Source organism: Hyperolius riggenbachi, chromosome 1 (assembly GCF_040937935.1).
Source record: "Hyperolius riggenbachi isolate aHypRig1 chromosome 1, aHypRig1.pri, whole genome shotgun sequence".
In the NCBI taxonomy this organism is placed as follows: domain Eukaryota; kingdom Metazoa; phylum Chordata; class Amphibia; order Anura; family Hyperoliidae; genus Hyperolius; species Hyperolius riggenbachi.
The window spans coordinates 346569501-346592031 of NC_090646.1; the positions used below are offsets into that span (position 1 = coordinate 346569501).

Here is a 22531-nt window from a genome sequence, read left to right on the forward strand (position 1 = left end):
GTGTAGTTCTTGCTGTTAGCTGTCTGAGCACACAAAGCTGCTTCTTGCGGTATAAAGATCTTGCTTCAGATTACGGAATAGAGTAAAACCTGGAAAACCATAAACCAGTACATCCATGTGAGCTTCACACAATGAACACGAAAGTGAACATTGTGCAGATTACCAGAAGGTTTAATATTGGAAATAAAATATTCAGTCTAGGCTGTAGCTGTTTCACAGACAAGTACATTTTGCTAATGCTTTTACATTTCCCTGGGTGATGATTCACCATTATCACAAAACTACCTGTATTCAAATGACCAGAACCTTGTACAACAAGTTCTAAATCACAACACTAACCATGCCTAATTAATTCAAACCCTCAATTCATTCAGGATTTTTTTAAAAAAAGAAACTCTTCACAGCTATTTCAGGTTACTCTATGTTTTCCACAGCCTCACTATGCATTCTAGCTATTCTTTCTTTGGTTAATTCATGCTCCAACACCTGTGAGATATGAAGACCAAAATTCTTGAGAAAGAAACGCTACTGCTTTGATGTACTAATTAATAGAAGATTTACACACTGCTTGTTACAAACAAAACAAAAGAAAAAGAAAAAGAAAAAAAACACCATTCAATGAACACACGTTTCCATATTTATACATGAAAAGGAGTATTTGGTTCTTCTAGCAAATGGTTTTTGAATCCCAGGAGCCCATAAGTATAGTTATTTGCACAGTCATTCACAGCTAGTGAATAGTGCATACCACTGAGCATGAAACAATGATGGCTTTTATGTAATAAGGCTTATCACATAACATGAGTTATGCTTACACAAACCTCCCACAGCTTTGAAACAGAAAAAACTTTAAACATCCATGTTATCAAACAAAAGAACTGCCTCGATTCAGCTAGGGGCCAAAATCTGGGAGGGAAGAGGGGGTGCAAATGAGACCACAGTTCAACTGGCTGTTTACCAAGATTGCTACAGAAGCAAGGGTTTTAGGTTTGTGGAAAGTATAGATTAGTATGTCAGCTTTGTAACACTAAATCTAGGTATAATATATACAAGGTGGCATAGTGGTTAGCGCTCTCACCTTGCAGCGCTGGGTCCCTGGTGTGAATCCCAGCCTGGGCAGTATATGAACAGAGTTTGTATGTTCTACCCGTGTCTGTGTGGGTTTCTTCCAGGCATTCCAGTTTCCTCACACATCCCAAAAACATACAGATAAGTTAATTGGCCTCCCCCTAAAAAAAAAAAAAAAATTGGCCCTAGACTACGATACATACACTACACGATATAGACAGGACTATGGTAGGGATTAGATTGTGAGCCCACCTGAGCAGCAGTTAAGCGACAAGACAATATATGCTGTACAGCGCTGCGGAAGATGTCTGCGCTATATAAATACTAAACAATAATAATACAGTGTATGCCCTATGCAAAAGGTACAAATCTTTTCCTGACCAAAACAAATATCATTTTACAACTTTAAACACCAGAATATTTACATTAAAACTGAAGACAATTTGGCACAAACCTGGGCACACAGAACAAATCTAGACACATGCAGAAAAATATCTAATCATATGTGACATTGAACCTCTCTCACAAATGCTTATGACTGATCTGTATTTCTGAAAATGTAAGGTACTAAATATTTCTAGTTCCCCTGATAAAATAAATTACTCAAAACAAACTGGCTGTATACTTAGGCCATTTATCAGACTTCGGGTTGTTCAGTATTCATAATTGCAGTGTGGTTTTGTACCAAGCCATCCTATAAGTTTGTAGAGCACAGATGGGCCTTACTTTTGCTACCATACTGTAACGATCGGTCTAACACAGAGAGGATCTGATTACCGGTGATCTGCAGTATCACCGAGAATACAGATATATACCCGATTATTGATGATCTGCATTATCACCGATAATCAGATATATCTCTAACCTCTGGACACCTGAGTAATATAAGTGTTTGGTGCAACAGTAATACTTTGAGGAGAGCCTCCGTATAGAGGGTGCAAGGCAGTAAGAGATACTGCCCAAAGAACAGGCTCCTTTCCAAAGGCCTGAGGCTCCCCAAGGGGAGGAGGCGGGCAGAGAGTGGGAAGGACCAGAGTGTGAGTGACACCAATGGTGGAGTGTCACTGACAGATCTGTGAACTCTCTCTAAACAGAGGAGATAGTTCTCGAGGTCGGACAAGCCAGGTCGGCAACAGACAGACAGATCAGATACAGAGGAAAGAGACTGATACGGAATCCTAAGGCAAGCAAGGTTTGGCAACGGAGTATCAGATATAGCGAAGTACCAAATCAGAGATCAGAAGAGAGGTCAGGAAAAGCAGAAGGTCATAACAAATAATCAACAATTGTCTAGTCTAAAGGTGTGAGCTCCTTGATCATCAACACCCTGGAACTAGTCTGAAGATATAACAGGATGGTAAAGCTAATTCCTAGTCTTGGGTGTGAGCTCCATAGTCATCAACACCCTGGAACTAGGCTGAAGAATAACACAGATAATATACAGTATTCCTAATCTGGGGTGTGAGGTCCGTGATCATCAACACCCTGGAACTGGTCTAGAGAATAACACAAATGATATACAGAATTCCTAATCTGAGGTGTGAGGTCCTTGGTCATCAACACCCAGGAACTGGTCTAAAGAATAACACAGAATCTGACAAAAAGGTCTGAGTGCTTCCACGTAGTGATCGCAATGACAGACAACCAGAGAATGACCAGCACCCAGTATATATAGCAAGGCGCTCTCCAGCGCCTCCCCTAGGTGCTGGACCAATGGGAAGTGGTGGAATTGTCAGCTGACCGGCTTGGTCAGCTGACTCCCTTCTGGCTGTCATAAAAGCTCTGCCTCTCAGCGCGCGCGCGTCCTTTTGAACCTGTGTGGACTATCAGTCCCAGCCACACCAGACCTGTGCTGCAAACCATCCGCTGTGCTGAGCGCGGAACCAGCCGCACCGCTATCAGAGCATGCGGCGGTTCCTCCGCGTTCAGCCATACTGCCAGATGTAGGCCTATGCGTGAAAACCGCCGCGTCGGACGCGGAATCCGCCGCCTTGTTCTCAGGACATGCGGCGGTTTCTCCGCGTTCAGTCATGCTAGCGGATGCAGGCCCACGCGCGCAACCTGCCGTGTTGGACGCGGAATCAGCTGCCTTGCTCTGAGCACCCGCGGCGGCTTTTCCGCGTTTTCTCACACATACAGTACATTACAATAGTACAGTACAACAGATGTGTCCTATTTCTGTTTTTGTTTCATATTTAAAACAAGGGCAAAACTGGGGGGGGGGGGGGGGGGGGGTGTAGAGGTGTGGGGGACATTTCACCAGCTGAGAAGAAAAATGTATAAAGCAAAATACATTTTTTTCCCTAAAATGCATTTCCCATGTCTTAATTACTACAGTAATACATCTATTTGTTTTGCATTTCAAGCGAATGGAGTTCCCAAAGCCATCATCAAATCAGAACACCTCTCTGTCAGATCGATCTAATTTATTCATTTACTAGTTGCTCATTAGTTCCTTAAAGTTCAACTGTAGTGAGAGGTTTATGGAGGCTGTCACATTTATTTCCTTTTAAGAAATACCAGTTGCCTTGCTATCCTCCTGATCCTCTGCCTCTAATACTTTTAGCAAACAGCTCCTGAACCAAAGCTGTGGAGTCGTAGTTGGAGCAATTTTGGGTGCCTGGAGTCGGAGTTGGAGTCGGTGGTTTCATAAACTGGAGGAGGCGGATGATTTTTATACCGAATCTACAGCCCTGGTAAGTATTAGACTAAGGAGTCGGAGTCGAGGAGCCTGACTTGTCGGAGGTTTCATAAACTGAGGAGTTGGTGTTGGAGTCAAATGATTTTTGTACTGACTCCACAGCCCTGCTCTGAACAAACGTATGAAAATCAGGTTTTTCAGACATTATCAGATCTGACAAGATTACCTGCATGCTTGTTTCTGGTGTGATTTAGATACTATTGCAGACAATTAGATCACCAGGGCTGCCAGGTAACTCGTATTGTTTAAAAGGAAATACATATGGCAGCCTTCATAGCCCTCTTGCTACAGTTGTCCTTTAAAATGGAGCGGTCGTGTGATATATTACTACAACCGCAGTAATCTTGAGTTGCTTACTGTAATATTTTCCAGTTCAATTTCCCCTGTACAAAAAGGACTAGATTTTCTTTATTTGGAGGTAACAGCATCATTTGCTCCTTACCAGTGCAATGCAGGGCCTCAGTGTGTAACAGAATTTATGGCAGTGGACTAGTAAGGTGGCCCATCCACCATGTCACAGTGACTCAGTCCAACAAGCAAACAATTATTTCATGATTGGAAACCATTCCACATGCACAGATCAATTTCAATCACATTTCAGCAGAACTGTAATCAAGAATCTATCAACTACCACCACTGCTCACTTTGTGCAACTTGTTACTCACCTATGGCCAATACTAACCTCCCCTCATCTATGCCTAACACTAACCTCCCCTCTCCTGTGCCTAACACTAACCTCTCCCCTCTCCTGTACCAAACACTATCCTCTCCCCTCTCCTGTGCCTAACACTAACCTCTCCCCTCTCCTGTACCAAACACTATCCTCTCCCCTCTCCTGTACCAAACACTAACCTCTCCCCTCTCCTGTGCCAAACACCAACGTCCCGTCTCCTGAGCCAAACACTAAGCTCCCCTATTCTGTGCCTAACGCTAACCTCCCCTATTCTGTGCCTAACGCTAACCTCCCCTCTTCTGTGACTAACACTAACCTCCCCTATTCTGTGACTAACACTAACCTCCCCTATTCTGTGACTAACACCAACCTCCCCTCTCCTGTGCCTAACACTAACCTCCCCTCTCCTGTGCCTAACACTAACCTCCCCTCTCCTGTGCCTAACACTAACCTCTCCCCTCTCCTGTACCAAACACTAACCTCCCCTCTCCTGTGCCTAACACTAACCTTTCCCCTTTCCTGTACCAAACACTAACCTCCCCTCTCCTGTGCCAAACACTAAAGTCTCGCCTCTCCATGGCCAAACCCTAACCTCTCCTCTCCTGTGACTAACACTAACCTCCCTTCTCCTGTGCCAAACACTAACGTCCCTTCTCCTGAGCCAAACACTAACCTCCCCTATTCTGTGCCTAACGCTAACCTCCCCTATTCCGTGCCTAACGCTAACCTCCCCTATTCTGTGACTAACACTAACCTCCCCTCTCCTGTGCCTAACACTAACCCCCCCCCCCCCCCTTTATTGTGCCTGAAACAAATGTCAAATCTAATATTTACTTAACCTAGTCTTTGCCTAACACTATCCTTCCCTCTCCTCTGCTTGTTTGACACTAACTTCCCCATTCTGAATATTAACCTCTCCTCTTCAAAGCTTAACACTAACTCTTCTGATCAAGTTCTCACCCTGCCCCTAACAGCAGCCACCATTGAATCAGCTGTTAGCCAATCATGTGTTTTTTTGCAAGGATCAAAGCAATTATACTTGGGTGGATGGGACGGGCTAATAGATATGTACCAAAGTGTTTTATAAAGAAGAAGTCCTTTCAAAGCAAGTGAGTGTTGTTAAAGCAGTTTTATCATCCATGCAGAATGGTTTTCTTCCAATCAGCAGTTTATGGCTCAAGAATTTAGTTACATTAAAAAAAAAAAAAAAATTGTCTATACAAAAACAGTGTTGATAATCAGAGCACTGGAAGAGGCTCCTTTCATGCAATATGTAGATCCACTATTGAATGCACAGTTTGATCTTCTCATTGCTGCCTATGAGGCAATAATCCTTAGTGTTAGTTTAAAACATTTGCTCCCGAATCAATAATTCCTGATCATTTTGGATGGGACCTTATGGTCCAGTTCTGTACAGAAATGCTGATCATTAATGCATATTTCCACAGTAGATCTGTAAGACCATTCAAGTTACATACCCAAAGAGATTATTGTATAATAGCATAAAGAAAGAATGCACTAATCTCTAGCCATGTATGGCAATCAGTAAAATGCAATTTCCACCAAACCATTTAAGCTTGTTTTGGATAAGTAGGGTAAGGGTTATAACTTATGTAAGGTTATTTCTGCTGTAGAGGTTCCCATTGTAGACATTTCTATACTTCCCCCATGGCTTTCAGGATATGAGGGAGTGCAATGAATATCTGACACACATTCTAAATGTATGTACACACTATACATATCTGTCATTTAAATTTATTCTTAGTGAAAATTATGTAAAAAAAAATATATATACTTAGTAATTGATTCAGGTGACAGTTTAACAACAATCACTGTATAGCTACACTGTTTAGCTCTCTGCCATTCTTTTTTTTTGTGGAGAGGGGAGGAAGAGCTTGAGGTACCCAGTGTGATAACTAAAATACAAGTCTCCACAAAAACAACAGAGGTCAGCTGCAGGGCTGTGGAGTCGGTACAAAAATCATCCTACTCCAACAGCCGACTCCTCAGTCTATGAATCCTCTAAGTCCGACTCCAGGTACCCAAAATTGCTCTGACTCCAAAGTGTAATACTTACCAGGGCTGTGGAATTGGTACAAAAATCACCCGACACCTCAATTTATGAAACCATCGACTCCAACTCCTGGGACCCAAAACTGCTCCGACTCCACAGCCCTGATCAGCTGTTAGCCATAAAACATGATGGATCACCAACTACCTCATCAGCAATGTGGGGGAGACATGTTCATACACACTATATTTTCAATCATGAATAATCATTTCAGGATACACAATCTGTTTGTACATGGTCTGACTCTTCCCCACACTTCATAAAATGAAGTTGTTTGTACAGTCCTGGCCAAAAGTTTTGAGACTGTCAAAAAGTAGTTTTCACAAAGTTTGCTACTAAACTGCTTTTAGATCTTTGTTTCAGTCGTTTATGTGATGTACTGAAATATAATTATAAGCACTTCATACGTTTCAAAGCCTTTTATTGACAACTACATGAGATTTATGCAAAGAGACAGTATTTGCGGTGTTGGCCCTTCTTTTTCAGGACCTCTGCAATTTGACTGGGTATGCTTTCAATCAACTTCCGGGCTAAATCCTGACTGATAGCAACCCATTCATTCATAATCACTTCTTTGAGCTTCTCAGAATTAGATGGTTTTTGTTTGTCCACCCGCCTCTTGAGGAATGACCACAAGTTCTCAACGGGATTAAGATCTGGGGAGTTTCCAGGCCATGGACCCAAAATTTCAACTTTTTGGTCCCAGAGCCACTTAGTTATCACTTTTGCCTTATGACACTGTGCTCCATCGTGCTGAAAAATGCATTGTTCTTCACCAAACTGTTGTTGGATTGTTGGAAGAAGTTGCTGTTGGAGGGTGTTTTTTGGCAAAATTGTGAGTGAGCCCACTCCCTTGGATGAGAAGCAACCCCACACATGAATGGTCTCAGAATGCTTTACTGTTGGCATGAAACAGAACTGATGATAGTGCTCACCTTTTCTTCTCCTGTCAAGCCTTTTTCCAGATGCTCCGAACAATCGGAAAGGGGCTTTATCGGAGAATATGACTTTGCCCCAGTCCTCAGCAGTCCATTTACCATACTTTCTGCAGAAGATCAATCTGTCCCTGATGTTTTTTGGGAGAGGAGTGGCTTTGCTGCCCTTCTTGACACCAGGCCATCTTCCAAAAGTCTTCGCCTCACTGTGCGAGCAGATGCACTCACACCTGCCTGCTGCCATTCCTGAGCAACCTCTGCACTGGTTGCACTCCGATCCTGCAGCTGAATCCTCTTTAGGAGACAATCCTGGCGCTTGCTGGACTTTCCTGGATGCCCTGAAGCCTTCTTAACAAGAATTGAACCTCTTTCCTTGAAGTTCTTGATGATCCTATAAATTGTTGACTTAGGTGCAATCTTAGTACCCACAATATCCTTGCCTGTGAAGCCATTTTTTATGCAACGCAATGATGGCTGCGTGCATTTGTTTGCTGGTCACCATGGTTAGCAATGGAAGAGCAATGATTTCAAGCATCACCCTCTTTTTAACATGTCAAGTCTGCCATTCTAACCCAATCAGCCAATCCCCCTTTTTGGGGATTCAGTTAATTTTCATGGCAAATAAGGACAATGCAATTCATCTGAACACTCTTCATTCTTGAGTATATGCAAATTGCTATTCTAAAAACTTAAAGGGAACCTTAACCGTGGATAAAAAAAAGTTTCACTTACCTGGGGCTTTCCCAAGCCTCCTGCAGCCGTCCTGTGCCCGCGCAGCTCCTCCAGTGTCCTCCGGTCTCCCGCCGCGGCTTAGTTTAATTTTCAACCGACTGCCAGTCGTCCTCCGGCAACGCGTCCTATTCTTCCGCATTCCCCGACGTAAAGCGCGTCCATGGAACGCATTCCCCGACGTAAAGCTAATGACGCGTTTTACGGCACTTTACGTCGGGGAATGCAGAAGAATAGGACACGTTGCCGGAGGACGACTGGCAGTCGGCCAAAAACGAAACTAAGCCACGGCGGGGGACCGGAGGACACTGGAGGAGCTGAGGGGGCACAGGACGGCTACAGGAGGCTTGGGAAAGCCCCAGGTAAGTGAAACTTTTTTTTTTATACACAGTTAAGGTTCCCTTTAAGCACCAACTTTTCTAATTTCCAATATTTTTGACAGTCTCAAAACTTTTGGCCATAACTGTACAAGTTTGAGACTGAGAAAGACAACATGGCCAGTGTTCTCCCCAGGGCTAATTAGGTGGGCGGGCCGCCCGGGTGTTTTCAAAGCCCGCCCAGCTGCCAAAAGTCTGTGCTGAGGGTTTGATTGGCTGGCGCATCATTGGCGATTCGGCAGGGGGGGGGGGGCAGCATGTCTCGGCCACGAGCAGTGTGGAGTAGGGGATTGCCCGCAAGTGCAGAAGCTGGGGTCCGACCTCTATCCCCCCTCACTCTTCCCCCACACAACCAGCTTCTCCGGAGGTAGATTCAGCATCACTGGTTCTGTGCTGTCTCAAACGCTAGAGCATAAGCCAGCCGCTGTCTCCTGTCCTCTCTCTGCGATGCTGCACATACTACTTCTTGTTTTAGTGTGCGCAGCATCGGAGAGAGGAGACAGCGCGGATCAGGCTGTTGGCTGGTGTTTTAGCGTTTGAGACAGCCCAGAGCCAGTGACGCTGAATCTACCGCCGGAGCTGGTGGAGCGGAGGATAGAGGTCGGGCTCCAGCTTCTGCACTTGTGGGCATTCCCCTACCCCACACTGCCCGTGGCCGAGACACACTGCATAAAACTAAACACCCTCCCCCCCCGCCACCGAATTGCCGATGACGCTTGAGGTTTGAGAGAGGAGCCAGTGACGCTGTATCTACTACGGGGCAGCGAGGTGAGTTGCACATCCTCCCCACTAGCCCACCAGCCTGACCACCTCCCCACTAGCCCACCAGCTTGACCACTATCCCACCAGCCTGACCACCACCGCACTAGCCCACCAGCCTGTCCACTAGCCCACCAGCCTGATCACCACCCCACTAGCCCACCAGCCTGACCACCACCCCACTAGCCCACCAGCCTGACCACCACCCCACTAGCCTGACCACCTACCGCCCCACTAGCCACCAGCTTCACCACTTACCAACCCACCCCACTAGCCACCAGCCTCACCACTTACCAATCCACCCTACTAGCTACCAGCCTGACCACCCACCCCACTAGCCCACCAGCCTGACCACCTCCCCACTAGCCACCAACCTGACCACCTACCCACCCCACTAGCCACCAGCCTCACCACTTACCAACCCACCCCACTAGCCACCAGCCTCACCACCTACCCACCAGCCTCACCACTTACCCAACCCACCCCACTAGCCACCGGCCTGACCACCTACCTACCCACCAGCCTGACCACCCATCAGCCTGACCTACCCACCACACTAGCCACCAACCTGACCTACCTCACTAGACACCAGCCTGACCTACCTACCCACTTACCCAACCCACCAGCCTGACGTACTTCCTTACCCACTAACCCTCCTTTTCCACCCAGCATGACCTTAGGGCCCTTTTTTTCACTAGCTGCGATCCACTTCAGAAAGCGGATCACAGCCGTTTTGATGAGCACCGTGATAACATGTAAATCGCAGTGCTCATTTCCCACTAGCATGCGTTGTATTTTTCAGTATCACAATTGTTGGTCGATCATGCACTGTTCCCAGCAGCTATATGGAGCAATCACGGGTAGTGTAAATTGTAGGTTGCGTGATCGCAGCACAATTGCGAACGCACTTCCTAGTGGAAAAGGGCCCTTACTTCCCCGCCCGGCTACTTTTTCATGCCACCCGGCTGAAAAAAAATTCTGGGGAGAACCCTGATGGCAATTGGTGTAAACACAAATAGTAAAAAGAAGAAAACAAATAGCGGTTCTAACAAACATTTTTCATACAATCCAAAAGTATGTTTTTGTTTTTTTCAAGCTGGCATTAAACTCAACCCCAAGGCTTTTCCTAGTCCTGTGTGGGCAGTCAATGGCAGAGCTGGTCTTCATCAGTATACAACTCCTTGGTTGGCTGGTGAGAAATCAATGTAAAAGATAATTTAAACAAAAAGTGTGGACAAGCACCATCTAAATTCAATTTAATAAAAATATTAAGCAGAAAGGAATGTGCTAATTGGGCAATTAGAATCACAGGAGAAACAACAAAAGAAAAAGCACCCAAAATATGCAGCACCAGATCAGTCAAATATATCACAAAATATCACAAATGTTATTGGGAAATAGTAAATAGTACTATTTCCCAATAAAATTTGTGATATTTTGTGATATATTTGACTGGTTTGGTGCTGCATATTTTGGGTGCTTTTTCTTTTGTTGTTTCTCCTGTAAAAGATAACAATCAAAATTGCGGCAGTGTAAACATTAAAGCGAAACATAACCCTGCATTTCAACTTTGCTCTAAAACATTATTTACAGTATATTATATGCAACCAGCATTTTTTTTTTTACTAGACCAGCATTGGAAGGGTTACACAGGGCTTCAAAGTTCCTGGAGATTTCTGCAGACGCATCCGAACTTGAGATAGATACATTGTGTTTACATAAATGTATCTAAGTGTTGAATGTGACTCACTCTCTCACTGAGGAGTTGGAGGACAGCCAAAGAGTGTGTAACATTTCTAAATATATACATATAACTAAATAGAATGTAACTATCTGAACTTCTGCATATCTCTCCACGGAACTTAAAACCTCTGTGTTTAACCCTTCCAATGCTGGTCTAGTAAAAAAAAAAATGCTTTTTGCATATAATATGCTGTAAATAATGTTTTAGAGCAAAGTTGAAATGCAGGGTTATATTCCGCTTTAAATGGTGGGGCATGCACTCCCAAACTACACAAAAAATAGAAAGCAATCTTCACTTCAAAAACATATCAAAATGCGTTATTTCATGAAGAACCAAACTGTATTGTTAAAAAAATATTTAAAAAGTACATGGGATGGCCACCCCATCATAACACAAACGCATCAATCACCACACTGCACCACAGTCAAAGGCCGGCATCTATAAGTATCTGTGTATCTGCTTGTATGATAAAAAGTTACAACACCCACTTATGGAGTTCATTGGTATATAATGGCAGGATCACTCATCAAAAAGGTGGAAAAAGCAAACAGTCTAAGCTGCATGCGAAAGGTAGGCAAAATGTTCCTTCAGGTTAGGTCAGGCAATCTGCAAGAAAGGCTGAAGCACAGCAATGTTAGTACTGCAACATAGAGATGGGCCAAACCTCTGATTTTCGGTTCGCGAACCCGTTTCGCGAACCTACCGCAAAAGTTCGGTTCACACAAGCTTTCACGAACCGCAATAGACTTCAATGGAGAGGCGAACTTGTAAATTTAGAAAAAATTGTGCTGGCCAGAAAAATTATGGAAAAGAGGTTTCAAGGGATCTAACACCTGGACGGAGACGTGGTTGAGTGGAATACACGTCAAAAGTCTCTGTAAATAACCTAGATTTTACGCAAACCACTTTTTTTAAGGTCAAAAATCACATTGAATGTTGAATTGCAGGCCTAAACTGCTTTACAACATCTTGCATGTGTATACATCAATCAGGAAGTGTACTCTCCTCCCTCCTCCAGAGGTTCCAGAGGTCCTTGTCTTCCAGGGATTTGTAGGATGTCAAAAGCACGCTCACATACATTACCCAGGAATCGAACCCAGGTCAACTGCTTGGAGGGCAGCTATGCTCACCACTATACCACCAACACTACATGCTGAAGCCAGCCTAGCTGGCCTGGGAAGGATGAAAAGCTAGGTGGCCATGCAACCATTCCTGCTAACCTAAAGCTTACTTGTGTCTTACAACACATTGGCTTAAGACTTTACCAAATCCAATGCACCAATATGGGGAAGCTTCTCTGTTTGCGTTTTTCTGTTTGTTTTTTTAAAGAGAATCTGTATTGTTAAAATCGCTCAAAAGTAAACATACCAGTGCGTTAGGGGATATCTCCTATTACACTCTGTCACAATTTCGCCGCTCCTCACCGCATTAAAAGTGGTTAAAAACAGTTTTTAAACGTTTGTTTGTAAACAAACAAAATGGCCACCAAAACAGGAAGTAGGTTGATGTACAGTATGTCCACACATAGAAAAATACATCCATACACAAGCAGGCTGTATACAGCATTCCTTTTGAATCTCAAGAGATCATTTGTGTGTTTCTTCCCCCTGTTCTCATGCACTGAAGTTTCAGGCTGCTCTTTTCTTCCTGCAAACAGCTTTGCCCTTGTCTGTAATTCTTCAGTATGTGAAAGCCCAGCCAGCTCAGAGGACGATTTATCCAGCTTGTAAAAGAGAAGAGAGAAGCTGCTCTAATCTAAATAATACACAGGCAGTGTGCAGAGAGGGGGGAGTTCATAGCAGAACCACAACACTGAAGAACTTGGCAGCCTTCCAGACACAGGCCGACAAGTCTGACAGGGGAAAGATACATTGATTTATTACAGAGACAGTGATAGCATAAAGTGCTGCAGTTAGCCAGAACACATTAGAATAGCTTTTGGAATTTATAGGATGATAAAAAACAGGATGCAATTTTTGTTACGGAGTCTCTTTAAGTGTGGTGTCACAGTTCACTCATCTCTTCAACTACAAGAAAGCCCCAGGAGTAGTCTTAGCTACCGTAATATCTGTTACGGCAGGGCCCTTATTACACTTTCTCTTACAGGGCTATGGAAACCGTTTTGCAAATGCGATAAAGCGAGGTGCAAAAATGAAATCATGCCTAGCAGAGGATGGTTTCGATCCATCAACCTCTGGGTTATGGGCCCAGCACACTTCCACTGCGCCACTCTGCTTACATTTGTATACAATCTTCAAGTTTAAGAAGGGTACATTAGTTGAAATAGTTAAACTACAATCTATGTTACAACACTACCATCTATGTTACAGCAAGGCCCTAATGACACTTTCTCTTAAGGGGCTATGGCCGCCAGAGAAAGTGTCATTAGGGCCTTGCTGGTGAGGGCTGCAGCGATACCCAGACGGGCGGCGATAACCAATCTAAAGGGGAGCATTAAGGTACCACAAACAACCACAATGGGTGCATGTAAAACATGCTGCTCCAGGCAAAACACCCTATGACACATAAAAAACATCTTTTTTATTGTTAGTGTGTGGTAACCCAGTTCCATTGGTACAACACACCGTCCATCAGGTGCCTAAGCAGCCGAAAGTCTCGATCCCCCACGCTGACAACAAATAACTACCTAACTATGCAGAAGAAAAAGCAAATCAAATAACATGATATCAAAAATGAAAATCAGTGGATTGCAGGTAATGTCCAAATCATTATAATATAAATATTGCTCCCCAAGCTGCACTTCAGCGGGGGCCGTGAGGGAATTACCCTAACATAATAGTAAGTCATGAAAACCTCCATCCACCCTCAGCATAAAATTTTCATACCAAGGGGGGACAGGGCAACATGGGCTCAAAAGTAGCAGAACTGAAGGATGCTACCGGGACACACCGGAGTACCAGCAGTAGAGCAGAGCACCACGGGGTGCCAGGGTGCACAGAGGCAATTATGTGTGTAAAAAATGAGCAAAACTCATCTGCTCATTTAAACCTGGTGCCTCACAGGCATGTTGGTTGTAAATCCAGCGGGATTCACATCTGAGGAGAAGTCCATCTAGATTCCCCCCTCTAATAGTGGGGTGTATGCGATCTAAGACCATGAATTTGACGCCCTTAGTGCTGCTACCATGTTCAAGGGCATAGTGTCTGGCCACAGGGGAATCAATGTCTCCCTTCTCAATACTCTTTATATGTTCAGACATGCGTTCACGTAACGCCCGTTTTGTCTTGCCAATGTAGAATGCACCACAATGGCACAACAAAATATAGACCACTAGGATTGTCTTAGAATTGTAATGCAATGTAAAAGTTACTGATCAGAAGCCCCTTCACCACCAGCTTCACTGCAGACCCCTTGCAAGCTGCTACAGTCAGTCAGATCCAGCCACTCATACAGCCTTTCAGAGCAACACTTTCAGGTCATGTGCCGCATTTTCGGACCAGGCCTTGTAGGCACTAAAGATCATTAGACACAAAACAGTAACATTTGGGCAGAGACTTACCTACCCATCAGAAGTCATACTTAGATCTGTACCTGGATCCCACTCAATTCAATTCAGACTTATCTGCACAAGTACTCCTGTTAATATGTATCCTCCATGCAGTTTTTCCTATGACATTTTTTACACAAGGGAAAATACATTATGCAAATGAAGGAGTGATTTCAATTCGCATGGAAGTTCCTTTCGTCTAACTGAATTTTACAATCATTTTCCCGAATTAGCCTTTTATTAATTACATATTTGAGTCAATTGGAAACATGTTCCAATGAAACTCAGAAGGAATGCAAGCCAAAATATTAGATTACAGAAAGGATGGCTCTGATATATTGGTTACTGTTATCTGTATCTGCACACAATAGCAGCATCAAGGGGGAAGGGAGGAAAGGCAAGGTGATAGGTCATCCTATTTTATAAAATAGGTAAATTGTTAAAAAGCCACATCAAACACTGTAGTGCACAAAGCCCAAAGTTCACACTGTACTGGTTCGAAACCTGATCCTGTAAAAACTGATCCGTCTGCCATTTAAACGGATCAGTTTGTTAAAATGACATCAGTCTGGTACTGTTCTGTCGCCATCTGCTCGGTACCTGCCACTGTCCATTCAGGTCCTCCCTGCTGCTGCTCAGGTCCCTGCACTGTAGAAATGCCGGTGTACAGATCCCATTTAAGCACCAGGCTCCAACTGATTTCCAGAAAAACAATGTGAATTCTTCCTGAACACCAGTGAGGCTTATCATTGATCCACTTCTCAGCGAAACAATGAGAATCCTTCCTGGGGAGAGACGATTTCTATTGGGTTCAGTGTTCTCCCCAGGACCTATTAAGTGAGCGGGCCGCCCGGCTGTTTTGAAACCCCGCCCGGGTGCTCCAAGGCCCGCCTGCATCACACGCTCATGTGCGCTGCTGTCTGCTCGCATAGAGCTGGTCTCCCTCTGAATTGCCATCCCTAGTTCCAGCTGCGCTGCCCTCCTGGCGCCTGTAGAGTTGTCATATCTTCAGATCAGCGGCAGCCTCCTTGATGTAGTAGCCCTTCTCCACAGCACCCTGTCCTGCCGCTCTGCTGGAACGCTGTGACCCACTTCCTCAGCCCGCTGGTGCCCGGCTTCTGATCGCAGTACGGCTTCACGCTGAGTATCTTCAAAGCCATGATCGGCTGCAAGGAGAATACACGTGCTGCAGGCAGCCCAGGGGAGCACTGGCCGGGCCACTGTACGTACGGGGGTGGGTAGGAGTACTGGAGGGGACCGGAGGATGTGCTCCCTAGTTCCGGTTGTGCTGCCCGCCTGTAGAGTTCTGTCCGATCTTCAGATTGCTGCCGCAGGGATATAAGAGAGAAGTGATGTGCAGTAATGCGCTGTATAATGCAGCGCAGCCGGAACTAGGGAGCACATCCTCCGGTCCCCTCCAGTACTCCCACCCACCACCGTACGTACAGTGGCCTGGCCAGTGCTCCCCTGGGCTGCCTGCAGCACGTGTATTCTCCTTGCAGCCGATCATGGCTTTGAAGATACTCAGCGTGAAGCCGTACTGCGATCAGAAGCCGGGCACCAGCGGGCTGAGGAAGTGGGTCACAGCGTTCTAGCAGAGCGGCAGGACAGGGTGCTGTGGAGAAGGGCTACTACATCAAGGTGGCCATTCAGCTCATCCAAATCGCGGCTGCCAATGGGGTGAGCAGGGGGAGGGGGTGACATTGGGAAAGGTTAAGGCATAACTCCCAACTGTCCCTCTTTGGGAGCCCTGTCCCTTTACCCCTCTTTCCTCCTCATTTGTCCCTCTTTCAGGACTTCGCCCCTCTTTCTATGTAAATATATATATATATCTCCACTAAAAATGTGTTTGACTGTAAATTTTATTCCCATCCTTTAAATTGATATATCACTAATTTTAAAATGTTACTATGAAGGAAAATGAACCAGGATAGAAAGGACCAGGGTGGTTTGAATTATAAAACATTTTTCTTATGAAATCTTTATGGTATGCATGAATAGGGTTGTGATGGGGGCGTGACCAGGGGTGTGGCAGGGGCGTGGCTTAACTGTCCCTCTTTCTCACATCAAAAAGTTGGGAGGTATGGTTAAGGGGAGGAAGCGGTGTTAAAGTGCAAGCATACTGGATCAGGGCAGAGGGGTACCCTATACTGCAGGGTATAATAATCATAGAATGGTTGTGTATTTATAAATAGAATGGTTGTAGTAATGCTGCAATGTATGTGCTGTAATGTAGGGTGATGGGATGTGATCACTAATAAGCTGTAGGTCGGTGCAATAATATGTGGAGTGTGGCGGGTGATGTAAGGGGGCATACTGAAGTGCAGTGATATGTGGAATGTGATAGTGGTACAGTATTGTATGAAACGTGTCTGAGAGTGCAATAACCTATGTTATAAGGAAATAGTATTGTTTGAGCTGTCTATTGGGAGATATGTGGAGCTGCAGTAAAGTATTAGGTGAGAGTAATGGAGGTGAAGGGACGCATGGAACGTGATAGGGAGTGCAGTAATGCATGGGACGTGATAGGGGTGCAGGAATGAATTTGATGCGATAGGGGGGTGCAGTAATGCATGGGGCATGATAGGAGTTGCAGAGGACGTGATAGGAGGTACAGGGATGTCCTATGCTGTAAGCAGAGTTGCCTGCCCAGCTTTCCCCGGTTGCAACCCACCCGGCTACTTTTTCATGCCACCCGGCTGGAAAAAAATTCTGGGGAGAACACTGTGGTCTATTGCAAACCAACTGTAGCCTGATGCTTCTGATGGGGCTTTGGGATCTCTTTACCGGTGCTTCTTATGTGCCAGGAGCCAAACAGCGGTGCCAGAGGAGTGGAGGACCAAATGTACAGTGGCAGGTGAGTAATTTGTGAAACATGCGCAGCAAGCAAACTAGTGACAATGGATACAGTCCGTTCTCATAAGCCATCATTGATTCAGTCTGCCTCTGTTGCCATCAGTTTTGTCTTGCGGATCTGGAAAAGTCATGCAGGACTCAAACTTGCATTCTGGCCAAAAGAACTAACCCCTTCCAAAACAGACTCATGTGAACAGATGCTATTGCTTTGCATTGGATCCGTTATTATCTGTTCAAATTAATTACACTAAACTGAACCTTTTTGTGCCAATGTAAACATGGACCCAACACCATAAAAACATCCTGACAGCTAAAACTAAGAGGCCGGCCCGTTCACAACACCACACTGTGAGCTCAATGTGTAGACTGAAGTTTGAATCTTCTCTGCTGCATAGGTAGCAAGTCAGTACAATAGCAAACAACCCAATTACAGAAAATGTTCTCTATACAAATGCTAAAACTCAATGCACAAAACTCATAACCGCAGCTGAAGTAAGCTGCAAAAACCTAGCTAAATTGACTAATCCCCTAAATAAAGAGCCATGTGAAATGTGCACTCACACAGAACACACTAGGATATTTTAACATACTGCAATTTTCCATTACAATTTAACCACTTGCCGACCACCTTAAGCCGATGGGTGGCGGCAAGGGCTGGGCCCAAAGATCGCAATGAGCCCATCAGCGGCGGCGGGCATGGTTATGCGGCGATCGCATGACGCGATCTGCCGCCGGCGACAGGCTCCGTCTACCTGGCGCAGTAACCCGCCGGCCGTTCGGAAGCGCCGGCAGGTTATTAGCTGCTCGATCGCCGCACAGCAAGCGTATAATACGCTTTGTAATGTATACAAAGCGTATTATACAGGCTGCCTCCTGCCCTGGTGGTCCCAGTGATCGAGGGACCACCAGGGCAGGCTGCAGCCCCCCAGGTAAGCACCCAAGCACACTGATCTGCCCCCCCTTCCCTTTGATCGCCCACAGCACCCATCAGACCCCCCTGCCCACCCCTCAAATCCCTGTTTGCATCCAATCACCCCCCTAATCACCCATCAATCACTCCCGGTCACTATCTGTCAACGTTATTTTTTTGATTCGGTCCTAAACTGCCCCCTGGGGGCTCCTGATCACCCCACACTCTCAGATCCCCCCCCCCCTGTGTACTGTATACATCTATCCTCCCCTGTAATCACCTGTCAATCACCCCCTGTCACCCATCAGATCAGACCCTAACCTGCCTCTTACGGGCATCTGATCACCCACCCACACCATCAGATCGCCCGCAGACCCACCCTCAGATCACCTCCAAAGTGCATTGTTTACATCTGTTCTGCCATCTAATCACCCACTGATCACCCATCAATCACCCCCTGTCCCCACCTGTCACTGCTACCCATCAGATCAGACCCCTATCTGCCCCAGGGCACCCAATCACCCGCCCACACCCTCAGACACCTCCCCCCCCCCGTGAACTGTATACATCTATTCTTCCCGGTAATCACCTGCCAATCACCCATCAATCACTCCCTGTCACTGCCACCCATCAGATCAGACCTTAACCTGCCTCTTACGGGCATCTGATCACCCACACCATCAGATCACCTGCAAACCCACCCACCCTCAGATCACATTTACATCTGTTCTGCAATCTAATAACCCACTGATCACCCATCAATCACCCCCTGTCACTGATACCCATCAGATCAGACCCTAATCTGCCCCTTGGGCACCCAATCACCCGCCCACACCCTCAGAATGCCCTCAGACCCCAGCCCTGATCACCTCGCCAGTGCATTGCTTGCATCTATTCCCCCCTCTAATCACACTTTGAGACACCCATCAATCACCTCCTGTCACCACCTGTCACTCCCTAGCACACCTACCCATCAGATCAGGCCCTAATTTGCCCCATGTGGGCTCCTGATCACTCGGCCAAACCCTCAGATACCCCTCAGACCCCCTTTCGATCCCCTCCTCAGTGCATTGATTGCATCCATTTTCCCCTCTTATCACCCCGAGACACCCATCAATCACCTGCTGTCACCCCCCCCCCCCCCCCCCCCAGCACTCCTATCCATCAGATCAGTCCCTTATCCGCCCCCTACGGGCTTCTGATCACCCAGCCAAACACTCTTCCGCCCCATCGCGGTGACAGAATTTTTTTTTCTGATCACTGCTGGTCTCTACGACTTAATTGTGGCTGAGACCAACCATTATGCCAATCCAAGAAGCTACCATGCCCAGCCTTTTCGGTGGAAATCACTCCAAGTTTCCGAACGTAACATTTTTTGGGGCCTTCTCCTTAACATGGGTCTAGTCAAAAAGAATGTATTGCGGTCTTATTGGTCTACGCACCCAATACATCACATGCCCATGTTCTCTGCTACCATGTCCAGGTCACGTTTTGAAAACATCCTGCGCTTCCTGCACTTCGAGGCCAATACAACCTGTCATCTAAGAGGCCACCCTGCTTATGACCGGTTCCACAAAATTCGCCCCCTCATAAACCACCTGTCATCAAAATTTGCAGATGCTTATACCCCTGAATATTCATTTTGAGGCATTTGGTTTCTAGACTACTCACGGTTTTGGGCCCCTAAAATGCCAGGGCAGTACAAGAACCCCACAAATGACCCCATTTTAGGAAAAAAAATAGCTTTTATTTTTTGTCAAAAGTTAGCAGAAATTGATTTTTATTGTTTTTTTCACAAAGTGTAATTTTTCACCAACTTGTGCAAAAAAAGTAAAATCTTCTATGAACTCACCATACACCTAACGGAATACCTTGGGGTGTCTTCTTTCTAAAATGAGGTCACTTGTGGGGTTCCTATACTGCCCTGGCATTTATGGGGCCCTAAACCGTGAGGAGTAGTCTAGAAACCAAATGCCTCAAAATGACCTGTGAATAGGACGTTGGGCCCCTTAGTGCACCTAGGCTGCAAAAAAAGGGTCACACATGTGGTATACTATTGCCGTACTCAGGAGAAGTAGTATAATGTGTTTTGGGGTGTATTTTTACACATACCTATGCTGGGTGGGGGAAATATCTCTGTAAATGGACAATTGTGTGTAAAAAAAAGTTGTCATTTATAGAGATATTTCTCCCACCCAGCATGGGTATATGTAAAAATACACCACAAAACAGATTATACTACTTTTCCTGAGTACGGCGGTACCACGTGTGGCACTTTTTTGCACCCTAACTGCGCTAAGGGGCCCAAAGTTCAATGAGTACCTTTAGGATTTCAGAGGTCATTTTGAGACATTTGGTTTCAAGACTACTCCGCACAGTTTAGGGCCCCTAAAATGCCAGGACAGTATAGGAACCCCACAAGTGACCCCATTTTAAAAAAGAAGACACCCCAAGGTATTCCGTTAGGTGTATAACGAGTTTATAAAAGATTTTATTTTTTGTCACAAGTTAGCTGAAATTGATTTTTATTGTTTTTTTTTCCACAAAGTGTCAATTTCCGCTAACTTGTGACAAAAAAAAAAAAAAAAAAAAAATCTATGAACTCGCCATACTCCTACCAGAATACCTTGTGGTGTTGTCTTTCTAAAATGGGGCCACTTGTGGGGTTCCTGCCCTGGCATTTTAGGAGCCCTAAACTGTGAGGCGTAGTCTTGAAACTAAATGTCTCAAAATGACCTGTGAAATCCTAAGGGAACTCATTGGACTTTGGGCCCCTTAGCGCAGTTAGGGTGAAAAAAGTGCCACATGTGGTATCGCTGTACTCAGGAGAAGTAGTATAATGTGTTTTGGGGGTGTATTTTTGTATTTGGAAAGTAGACACTTCAAGGTATTCAGAGAGGGGCATGGTGAGTCCGTGGCAGATTTCATTTTTTTTGTCACGAGTTATCAGAAATGGAAACTTTTTTTTTTTTGTCTCAAAAGTGTCATTTTCCGCTAACTTGTGACAAAACATAAAATCTTCTAGGAACTCACCATGTCTCTCAGTGAATACTTTGGGATGTCTTCTTTCCAAAATGGGGTCATTTGGGGGGTATTTATACTATCTTGGAATTTTAGCACCTCATGACACATGACAGGTGCTCAGAAAAGTCAGAGATGCTTCAAAATGGGAAAATTCACTTTTGGCACCATAGTTTGTAAACGCTATAACTTTTACCCAAACCAATAAATATACACTGAATGTTTTTTGTTTTTTTTTTGTTTTTTTTATCAAAGACATGTAGCACAATAAATTTGGACAAAAATGTATACAGAAATTTTACTTTGACAAATTTTATCACAGAAAGTTAAAAAAAAACATTTTTGTTTTACAAAATTCATGTCTTTTTTTGATGAATATAATGAAAACTAAAAATCACAGCAGCAATCAAATACCACCAAAAGAAAGCTGTATTAGTGACAAGAAAAAGGAGGGAAAATTAATTTAGATAGTAGGTTGTATGACCGAGCAATAAACCGTTAAAGCTGCAGTGGTCTGGACACTTAAACAAAAAAAATGAGTTTTACTCACCTGGGGCTTCCAATAGCCCCCTGCAGCTGTCCGGTGCCCTCGTCGTCTCCCTCCGATCCTCCTGGCCCCGCCGGCAGCCACTTCCTGTTTCGGTGACAGGAGCTGACAGGCTGGGGACGCGAGTGATTCTTCGCGTTCCCAGACACATTAGCACCCTCTATGCTGCTATATGGTATATGATATATGCTATAGAAGCATAGATGGCGCTATTGTGGCCAGGAACGCGAAGAATCACTCGCGTTCCCAGCCTGTCAGCTCCTGTCACCGAAACAGGAAGTGGCTGCCGGCGGGGCCAGGAGGATCGGAGGGAGACGGCGACAGCACCGGACAGCCGCAGGGGGCTATTGGAAGCCCCAGGTGAGTAAAACTCATTTTTTTTGTTTGACTTAAGTGTCCTTTTAAAAGGGAACCTTAACTGGTGGGGAAAAAAAACTACCGTCCTCTTAAAAAACTATCGTCCTCTTCTTCCGCATTCCCCGTCGTAAAGCGCGTTTTGCGTCATGCGGACGCGCTTTATGACGGGGAATGCGGAAGAAGAGGATGCTTTGCCCAAGGACGACTGGCAGTCGGCCGAAAACGAAACTTAGCCGCGGAGGGAGACTGGAGGGCACTGAAGGACCGGCGCAGGC

General features: G+C 45.3%; 1 protein-coding gene across 3 annotated transcripts in view; it reads right to left on the minus strand.

Moving 5' to 3' along the window:
* The window catches only part of HCN2 (hyperpolarization activated cyclic nucleotide gated potassium and sodium channel 2), a 219051-nt gene that overhangs the window by 83570 nt on the left and 112950 nt on the right, over positions 1 to 22531 (minus strand). The gene's annotated exons all lie outside the window — the stretch shown is intronic.